The 10507-nt window shown below is 40.9% G+C and overlaps 1 long non-coding RNA gene across 1 annotated transcript in view; it reads right to left on the reverse strand.

Moving 5' to 3' along the window:
• The window catches only part of LOC126356022 (uncharacterized), a 142559-nt gene extending 134506 nt beyond the window's left edge, over positions 1 to 8053 (reverse strand). Inside the window, exon 1 of the long non-coding RNA XR_007565566.1 lies at positions 7951 to 8053. This is a non-coding gene — a long non-coding RNA (uncharacterized LOC126356022). The remainder of the gene's footprint in view (positions 1 to 7950) is intronic.
• Between the last annotated feature and the right edge of the window lie 2454 nt (positions 8054 to 10507).

Genomic DNA, 10507 nt, shown 5'->3' on the forward strand with positions numbered 1-10507 from the left:
GAATACGAGAAGTACATAGTTGGAGCACAGAATACAAAAATTACAATCATGACATCGCCTATATTGCTTTTTTTTTGGTCATCAGCCTACTGACTGGTTTGATGCGGCCCGCCACGAATTCCTTTCCTGTGCTAACCTCTTCATCTCAGAGTAGCACTTGCAACCTACGTCCTCATTTATTTGCTTGACGTATTCCAATCTCTGTCTTCCTCTACAGTTTTTGCCCTCTACAGCCCCCTCTAGTACCATGGAAGTCATTCCCTCATGTCTTAGCAGATGTCCTATGATCCTGTCCCTTCTCCTTATCAGTGTTTTCCACACATTCCTTTCCTCTCCGATTCTGCGTAGAACCTCCTCATTCCTTACATTATCAGTCCACCTAATTTTCAACATTCGTCTTTAGCACCACATCTCAAATGCTTCGATTCTCATCTGTTCCCGTTTTCCCACAGTCCATGTTTCACTACCATACATTGCTGTACTCCAGACGTACATCCTCAGAAATTTCTTCCTCAAATTAAGGCCGGTATTTGATATTAGTAGACTTCTCTTGGCCAGAAATGCCTTTCTTGCCATAGCGAGTCTGCTTTTGATGTCCTCCTTGCTCCGTCCGTTATTGGTTATTTTACTGCCTAGGTAGCAGAATTCCTTAACTTCATTGACTTCGTGACTATCAATCCTGATGTTAAGTTTCTCGCTGTTCTCATTTCTACTTCTTCTCATTACCTTCGTCTTTCTCCGATTTACTCTCAAACCATACTGTGTACTCATTAGACTGTTCATTCCGTTCAGCAGATCATTTAATTCTTCTTCACTTTCACTCAGAATAGCAATGTCATCAGCGAATCGTATCATTGATATCCTTTCACCTTGTATTTTAATTCCACTCCTTTTATTTCTTTTTAATTTCCATCATTGCTTCCTCGATGTACAGACTGAAGAGTAGAGGCGAAAGGCTACAGCCTTGTCTTACACCCTTCTTAATACGAGCACTTCGTTCTTGATCGTCCACTCTTATTATTCCCTCTTGGTTGTTGTACATATTGTATATGACCCGTCTCTCCCTATAGCTTACCCCTATTTTTTTCAGAATCTCGAACACCTTGCACCATTTTATATTGTCGAACGCTTTTTCCAGGTCGACAAATCCTATGAACGTGTCTTGATTTTTCTTTAGCCTTGCTTCCATTATTAGCCGTAACGTCAGAATTGCCTCTCTCGTGCCTTTATTTTTCCTAAAGCCAAACTGATCGTCACCTAGCGCATTCTCAATTTTCTTTTCCATTCTTCTGTATATTATTCTTGTAAGCAGCTTCGATGCATGAGCTGTTAAGCTGATTGTGCGATAATTCTCGCACTTGTCAGCTCTTGCCGTCTTCGGATTGTGTGGATGATGCTTTTCCAAAAGTCAAATGGTATGTCGCCAGACTCATATATTCTACACACCAACGTGAATAGTCGTTTTGTTGCCACTTCCCCTAATGATTTTAGAAATTCTGATGGAATGTTATCTATCCCTTCTGCCTTATTTGACCGTAAGTCCTCCAAAGCTCTTTTAAATTCCGATTCTAATACTGGATCCCCTATCTCTTCTAAATCGACTCCTGTTTCTTCTTCTATCACATCAGACAAATCTTCACCCTCATAGAGGCTTTCAAAGTATTCTTTCCACCTATCTGCTCTCTCCTCTGCATTTAACAGTGGAATTCCCGTTGCACTCTTAATGTTACCACCGTTGCTTTTAATGTCACCAAAGGTTGTTTTGACTTTCCTGCATGCTGAGTCTGTCCTTCCGACAATCATATGTTTTTCGATGTCTTCACATTTTTCCTGCAGCCATTTCGTCTTAGCTTCCCTGCACTTCCTATTTATTTCATTCCTCAGCGACTTGTATTTCTGTATTCCTGATTTTCCCGGAACATGTTTGTACTTCCTCCTTTCATCAATCAACTGAAGTATTTCTTCTGTTACCCATGGTTTCTTCGCAGCTACCTTCTTTGTACCTATGTTTTCCTTCTCAACTTCTGTGATGGCCCTTTTTAGAGATGTCCATTCCTCTTCAACTGTGCTACCTACTGCGCTATTTCTTATTGCTGTATCTATAGCGTTAGAGAACTTCAAACGTATCTCGTCATTCCTTAGAACTTCCGTATCCCACTTCTTTGCGTATTGATTCTTCCTGACTAATGTCTTGAACTTCAACCTACTCTTCATCACTACTATATTGTGATCTGAGTCTATGTCTGCTCCTGGGTACGCCTTACAATCCAGTATCTGATTTCGGAATCTCTGTCTGACCATGATGTAATCTAATTGAAAGCTTCCCGTATCTCCCGGCCTTTTCCAAGTATATCTCCTCCTCTTGTGATTCTTGAACAGGGTATTCGCTATTACTAGCTGAAACTTGTTACAGAACTCAATTAGTCTTTCTCCTCTTTCATTCCTTATCCCAAGCCCATATTCTCCTGTAACCTTTTCTTCTACTCCTTCCCCTACAACTGCATTCCAGTCGCCCATGACTATTAGATTTTCGTCCCCCTTTACATACTGCATTACCCTTTCAGTATCCTCATACACTTTCTCTATCTGTTCATCTTCAGCTTGCGACGTTGGCATGTATACCTGAACTATCGTTGTCGGTGTTGGTCTGCTGTCGATTCTGATTAGAACAACCCGGTCACTGAACTGTTCACAGTAACACACCCTCTGCCCTACCTTCCTATTCATAACGAATCCTACACCTGTTATACCTTTTTCTGCTGCTGTTGATATTACCCGATACTCATCTGACCAGAAATCCTTGTATTCCTTCCACTTCACTTCACTGACCCCTTCTATATCTAGATTGAGCCTTTGCATTTCCCTTTTCAGATTTTCTAGTTTCCCTACCACGTTCAAGTTCTGACATTCCACGCCCCGACTCGTACAACATTATCCTTTCGTTGATTATTCAATCTTTTTCTCATGGTAACCTCCCCCTTGGCAGTCCCCTCCCGGAGATCCGAATGGGGGATTGTTCCGGAATCTTTTGCCAATGGAGAGATCATCATGGCCGGCTACGGTGGTATCGCGGTTCTAGGCGCGCAGTCCGGAACCGTGCGACTGCTACGGTCGCAGGTTCGAATCCTGCCTCGGGCATGGATGTGTGTGGTGTCCTTAGGTTAGTTAGGTTTAAGTAGTTCTAAGTTCTAGGGGACTGATGACCACAGCAGTTGAGTCACATAGTGCTCAGAGCCATTTTTTAGATCATCATGACACTTCTTCAACTACAGGCCACATGTCCTGTGGATACACGTTACGTGTCTTTAATGCAGTGGTTTCCATTGCCTTCTGCATCCTCATGTCGTTGATCATCGCTGATTCTTCCGCCTTTAGGAGCAATTTCCCACCCCTAGGACAAGAGAGTGCCCTGAACCTCTATCCGCTCCTCCGCCCTCTTTGACAAGGCCGTTGGCTGAATGAGGCTTACTTCTTATGCCGGAAGTCTTTGGCCGCCAATGCTGATTATTTATCGAAATTTAAGCAGTGGCGGGGATCGAACCCGGGACCGAAGACGTTTTGATTATGAATCAAAGACGCTACCCCTAGACCACGGGTTTATATCGTTTATACATTAAATTACATACCAGTATTTTGGAGCCGTTATACTTGCTCTAGTATGTCTACACTTGCTGTTCAGGCTCTTTTCAAAGTCCATCAATGACTAATATGTAATGAAGGTAAGCTTTGGAGGAAACACATCAGCTGGCTCTATGGCGCCCTCTGTATAAACTACATAATACATAACGTTTATAATAAAGCAGTTATAGTCTCTATTAAAATGTAAAAGTGTCATAGGAATAAAATAAAAATAAAATAAAATACAACAGTAATTTATGATCTTATTTTTTTCTACTTATAATTAAAATCTACATGAAGTGGTATGGATATCAGTACTCTCTACATCCATGATTGATTGGCAAGTCACACCAATGATCTGTTTTGGTGATATATGCAGTCATCTATGAATTATTAAATAAGTAAGATGAGCCACATACCTCATTATAACAAATGAAATACAAAAGAAAAAAATTTCAAATCTATTCTAATAGTCACACCGTACATCATGTGCCACCTAGCTGTTTGTAAATATTATTGATCTGATTTTACATGTGCCCTTAAAGACTAACAAAATAACTGGCTCACAAGCAGTCAACCTGGCATCTTTACATCCCCTAATGTTAACTGTTAAATGTGACAATAAGTCATTACAGGAATGTCAATAATCTTAGTTGTATTATATTTTATTTTATCCTATTCTTATGCAACTTTTAAGTTTCATTAGAAACTATAATTACTTTATGATGAAGGTTATGTATTATGTAGTTCATATAAAGGCCCCACACAGCCAACCAATCTGTTCTCTGCAAAGCCTACTTTCATTACACAGTAATCTTTAATGAACTGTGACAAGAGCCTGAACAACAGGTATGGATGTACTAGAGCATGTGTAGCAACTCTGAAGTACTGGTATGTAATTTAATGTACAAGCAATATTGGATATATCATGAATTATAATTTTTCTACACTATAATCTGTGTACTTCTCATATTCTTAGCACTGATAATGGCTAGTTACTAGCTGTAATAAAGCTAGATTGGAAGCGATGACTGATTGCTGCTCTATACCATCTTGAATGTTATACCACAGTCATAAAGTGCATTCCACTTTCATAATTGAAGGTAATTCAGTCAATTGATATATATATCATCAGAAAAAATTTATTGTAAATGAGTCATTAGAAATAAATATTTATTGTACGTTATATTTTTAAATGAAATCATACAAAAGAGGCTGAAACAAGTTGTTAACATACAACAAAAATTATAATAGTAATTGTTATTAATAAGCTGTATGTTAATTTGTTATATAATTGTTATTATTTCCTGAGCCTTTCACTACAGAGTACAGTGACCCTCTCCCTACAATGCACAAACCTTCCATGATGCGATGTAGGGAACAGTTATAAAGGATGAGAAGAGGTTTCCTGGCAATTTTTACTCACACAAGTGCCTGGCAACAACATGAACGGTGTTGGGTTACGTTATGACCTTGAATATAGCTCACACAATTGCTTCAGGTGTGTGTGTACGATGGGTCGTCTGGGTGACGTTGAATATAACTAGAAATAATGCGTCATGTGTGTGGCCTCAGTTGGGGAGTCCCTGGGGGAGGGAGTGGGAGGTGGCGTTGCCCAGTCGCCTCAAGTGTAGCCTGATGCCGTAAGTGTAACCTGATACTCGAGGTTCTTTGTATCTGGTACCAGCACTGCTATCCTACTTGTTTGTAACTTCTGCCACATTTCAGGTATTGTCTCCTGTCTACTTGTCAGAGCCAGTCGAACAATCCTATGATGTTCTTGCAGTGTACTTCTTGCGGAAGGATCCATGCCTCTTTTTCTTGCCTCACTGTTGTCCTGAGTCCATCTCGTCACCACTCATTTTGCAGTCACTTTATTTTCTTTATTGCTTTCTTTTTTCCGTTCTCAAACCAGAAGATTTCCTAATTCTCTGTGACCTCTCAATTAATTGGATTTCTCATTTTCTTATTTTCGTTTCAATAACTTTGGTTTTCTCACTATTTTACTAATGTCACTTACTTTCTGGCTGTACCTAGGTGATTTATATAAGCAAACTGACATACGAAACAATCTGTTTTGCAGTCAACATCAGCCCAGGCATCAAGTCAACTTAAAAATTGGAAACCACGTTCTTTTAAACAGCAAATAAGTGGCCAGAGTCCCCGTAACCGCGTGATCCACCTTTCGTGCTAACTGCGTAGTGCATAACAAGATTAAGCTCTCGAATTACTTTCGCCTCATCAATTCGCCCCTCGCAATAAACCATACAGTGAACACGAGCGTAGCGCAATAAATGGGGAAACACACGCCCAGCCCCTTGAGGTTCGGTCTGAATTGCACCCATAAAACAATACTGTCCGTTCCTATTGCTGCTAGCACTATAGCCTTCAGCCAAGCTACATCCCACAGGAAGACCTCTTGCTAACCTCGACTTACACTGCAGCCACCCGGCCATACTCCACTGCGAGTGTCAAGCTACAGTCGCCGTTTTACCGCTTCTAGATGGATAGTCAGTGAGACTGCAGCAGCTGTAGCCACAAAAGGAAAACGGCGAAGGCCTTCTGTAAGTTAAGTTTACTTTCTTGGCTTGATGCAACGTGACGCGAGCCACGTCACTTTGTCCAGAGTGAACACAGTGGTAAAGGAAAATGTGCTGCGGTCTGTTTGAATGAATGAAGTGCTTTATTTTTCAAGTCTTATAACATTATCTTTTTATCAAATTATTGAAACAGTACACTAAGGCTCGTTATACTTCTTGGTTATAATATCTTCCCGGTTTCAGTCTATTATGCATGTACTTTTTTTATAATAACCCAATAACACTAAAGGGGGGATATGTTACCCTCTTATTAAACTATCGTAAATCTTGCTACTCCATGGTTTATTCAAAACAAGTCATAATTTATAGTTTATGCACAAGTTAATTACAATTGTAAGTTCTTCAGTGCAACGTCCATGACAAAGTATGTGCAAAACGTCCTGTTTTACACCATATACTGACAACATCTGATTGTCGGGAACCGTGAACTGGTATCAAGTACAGTCGCACATTTTACCAGGGTTTAGTAATCTAGGAATGACCGCACAAAATAATGAAAGAAGAAATATAAAAAGTGAAAAGGCAGATTGGGACTGTTATTATCATTCAGTGATAACTCTAATGGGAAGATAGACTGCTACTGGAAAGTTCCGGTCAACTATGTATGGCCACAACAACGAATGATCACCGTATTGTGCAGCAGACACATAGTAAACTCTTCAAGTCTGCGCCTGTCATTCAAGAATAATTAACGGACTCCCTGCACATTCTGTGTCGTGCTGCACCATTAGACAGAGACTGGGAGCAATTGGACTAAAGAATTATCGTCCCGTGCAGAGGTGGCCATTAACACCACAACACAAACGGCTTGGTTGGGCTGGGTCTCTGATCGGGACGTATGGACTGCTTATGAATGGCGTCGCATTGCGTTCAGCGATGAATCGCGGTTCTGCACTGCCCCAGAGAACTATCGTTGGCGAGTATGATGGCGACCTGGGTAGATGTCCCATTATTAAAGTGTTTTGCAGAGGTACAGCCGTGGTACACCTAGCGCCCTGATGTGGGAAGCCATCGGAAATTACTTAGGGTCACCGCTAGTAGTGACTGAGGGAACTCTGACGACACAGCGGTACATGGCAGACAGCCAATGTCCTCGTATGTTACCTTTAATACGATAGTATCGTGGTGCCGTTTTTCAACAGGACAATTCTTGTCCACACATGGTACGTAACTCTATAAACTCTCTACGTGATGGTAAAATATTCCCATTGCCAGCAAGATTTCCTGATCTGACTCCGATAGGACACATATCTGGAACTCTTCCTACAGCACCTCCCTTCCTGCGCCAGTATCCAGGATATCAAAGGCCAATTACAACAGTTATAGGCCAGCTTGCCTCAGGAGGGAGAATACATCGGCTTTATGACATCCTTCCCAACCAAATCATTGTAGGTCATCATCAGACGGAATGCAACGTCAACTGATAAGTGGTCTCATACTACCAAGTTCTTTGTCAACGTTAAAATAACATCAAATATCCTTTCCACCTGTGAAGTTTCATTTCGTTTCCTATTCCCCTTGTAAGTGCTCCATATTTTTTCTTTGTCTTTTTGGCAGACAGAGTGCATTTCTGCTGGACTCTTGGAATTTAAGACAACGATTAACTACTAACCGAATGGCATAAAACTGCTAATTCTTAAATCAAAAACATAAAATTAAAAATATTCGCAGTATAAAGTTGCTTCTGAGAGGAAGCATTGTAAAAGTGAAAACTAGCACAGAAATTGTTTACCTACTGCGTGGATAAGCTGGACATGCACTGGAAGCAGGCCAGATGACACCCGCCTGCAGAAGCGATCCGCTAGAATGTGGAAATCGCTAGTGTACACTAAACAGCCTGCATGAAACAACAGGTATATAAAAATACTGTTAGACAAGCGTGAGCAGAAAAAGAGACGGCAACAAAGGAACAGACAAAAAACAGGGAGAAGAGAGAATATAACAGATCAGAAAATACTTAGAAGAAGACGTTTTAATGGAAATCGCTTGGTCATTTAATGACTTTCGTGGATATTTGTATGGATCAGTTAAAATTTCAAGCTGTTTAAATATCTTCAAATCGAATCCATTAGGAACATAGAGGCAGCATATCTGGTCTGTGTAGGTAATTGTGCTAAAATGAATGTACAGCTTAGCCGGCCGGTGTGACCTAGCGGTTCTAGACGCTTCAGTCTGGAAATGCGCGACATCTACGATCGCAGGTTCGAATCCTGCCTCGGGCATGGATGTGTGATGTCCTTAGGTTAGTTAGGTTTAAGTAGTTCTAAGTTCTAGGGGACTGATGACCTCAGATGTTAAATCTCATAGTGCTCAGAGCCATTTGACCAATTTTTTTGAAAAGTACAAATGGCTCAAATGGTTCTGAGTATTATGGGACTTAATTTCTGAGCTCATCAGTCCCATACAACTTAGAACTACTTAAACCTAACAAACCTAAGGACATCACACATATCCATGCCTGAGGCAGGATTCGAACCTGCGACCGCTACGGTACACACAAAATTTAGGACAAGACATATATTAGGAATATAAAATTAATTCAAAAGACAAGAACCAAACAAAATAAAACTTACCTTCCAGGTTGCGGATTTTAGTCATTTTCAGCCACTTGTAGGAAGAACGCCGGAACGTCACGCTCTATTAAACATAAAAAAATTAATCCGAAATAAAAAGGATAAGGTCCAATAACTCAATCGCTAAATGAAAAATTAATAGTAATGAAGTAGAACAAATAAACCTAACGGTAAGGTGAAAAGTATACTAGGAATACTCAGCAGTGCGCGTCTCATTCAGGCGTGGTCCAATATACATGGTGTTTGAAGAAGAACTCCCTAGTTTTAATGTGTCTTAGAGTCTAGTTTGTGGTGTTTGATTCATCAACTCTCCAAGTTTGGCTCCCCTGCAGTTGTCAGGTTTGCTTACCCTTGAGACTTCACCAGTGCTGTTTTTTCCTCTGTTTCCTCAGTTCAATCCAGCCGTACGTGCAGTCCAGTGCAGTGCAGAGCAACTCAGCAACAGTGTGTACTCCGCAACAGAAAGCGCATTGTGTTATTTGTCTTGTGAAAACTGAATCAGTTACAACAGTGCAACATAATTTTAGACATCATTATGGTGGTGAACCACCTACAGAAAAAAACTATCCGTCATTGGCTAAACTCTTTCAAAGAAACCGGTAGTGTTTTAACAGCAAAATCACCAGGTAGACCGAGAACTTCTGAAGATTAACAGATCCGTATTTCGTGTGTTCGAAGCCCGAAGAAGTCATTGGCCAGATGTCGTCCACAATTAGGAGTGCCTAAAAGTACTGTGTATGATGCTGTGGGTTAAAGACTTAAGTTGCAGGCCTACAAATTGAAACTGTTACATGAAATAAAACCTACTGATAACATCGAAAGGTATGAGTTTGCTGTTGACTTTCTACACAGAATTGATTATGATGTCAATTTTTTAGAAAAGATTCTCTTTTTTGATGAGGCTATATTTCATGTCAGTGGAACAGTTAATCGTCATAACTGCAGAATTTGGGTGGCAGAAAAAAAATGGCTCTAAGCACTATGGGACTTAACATCTTAGGTCATCAGTCCCCTAGACTCAGAACTACTTAAACCTAACTAACCTAAGGACATCACACACATCCATGCCAGAGGCAGGATTCGAACCTGCGACCATAGCAGCAGCACGGCTCCGGACTCAAGCCCGTAGAACCGCTCGGCCACAGCGGCCGGCTGGGGGGCAGAGTATCCACATGAAGTTATTCAGCAGCAACGTGACTCTCCCAAAGTTAATGTATGGTGAGTTTTGATGGAAGATCGTGTGATTGGTCCTTTCATTTCAGTAGAATAAATAATAAACGAGAACGTTTGCTGTGACATGTTAACAGAGTACGTGTTTCAAATATGGACAACATTGAGGCAGAAAAGGGGCTTGAGTTTTTCCAACAAAATGTCTCCCCACATCATTATAGTAACTATGTGCGTGCGGCTCTTGACACTCGCTTTCCAGGAAGGTGGATAGGCAGGGCTGGCCCAATACCTTGGCCACCACGAAGCTCAGACTTAACCCCACTGGACTTTTTCATTTGTGGCCACATAAAAAAATGTTGTGTACAGTGAAAAGATCAGAGATATCAATAATTTACAGAAAAGAATCGTCGTGGCAGCTGAGACAGTTACACCTGAAATGTTGGTGAATACGTGGTGATAAGTGGAATATCGTCTCGACATGTGCAGGGCAGCAAATGGATCTCACACTGAGTCTACTAACATTGAACAAAACTTGAAGGAATTCTC

Source organism: Schistocerca gregaria, chromosome 3 (genome assembly GCF_023897955.1).
Source record: "Schistocerca gregaria isolate iqSchGreg1 chromosome 3, iqSchGreg1.2, whole genome shotgun sequence".
In the NCBI taxonomy this organism is placed as follows: domain Eukaryota; kingdom Metazoa; phylum Arthropoda; class Insecta; order Orthoptera; family Acrididae; genus Schistocerca; species Schistocerca gregaria.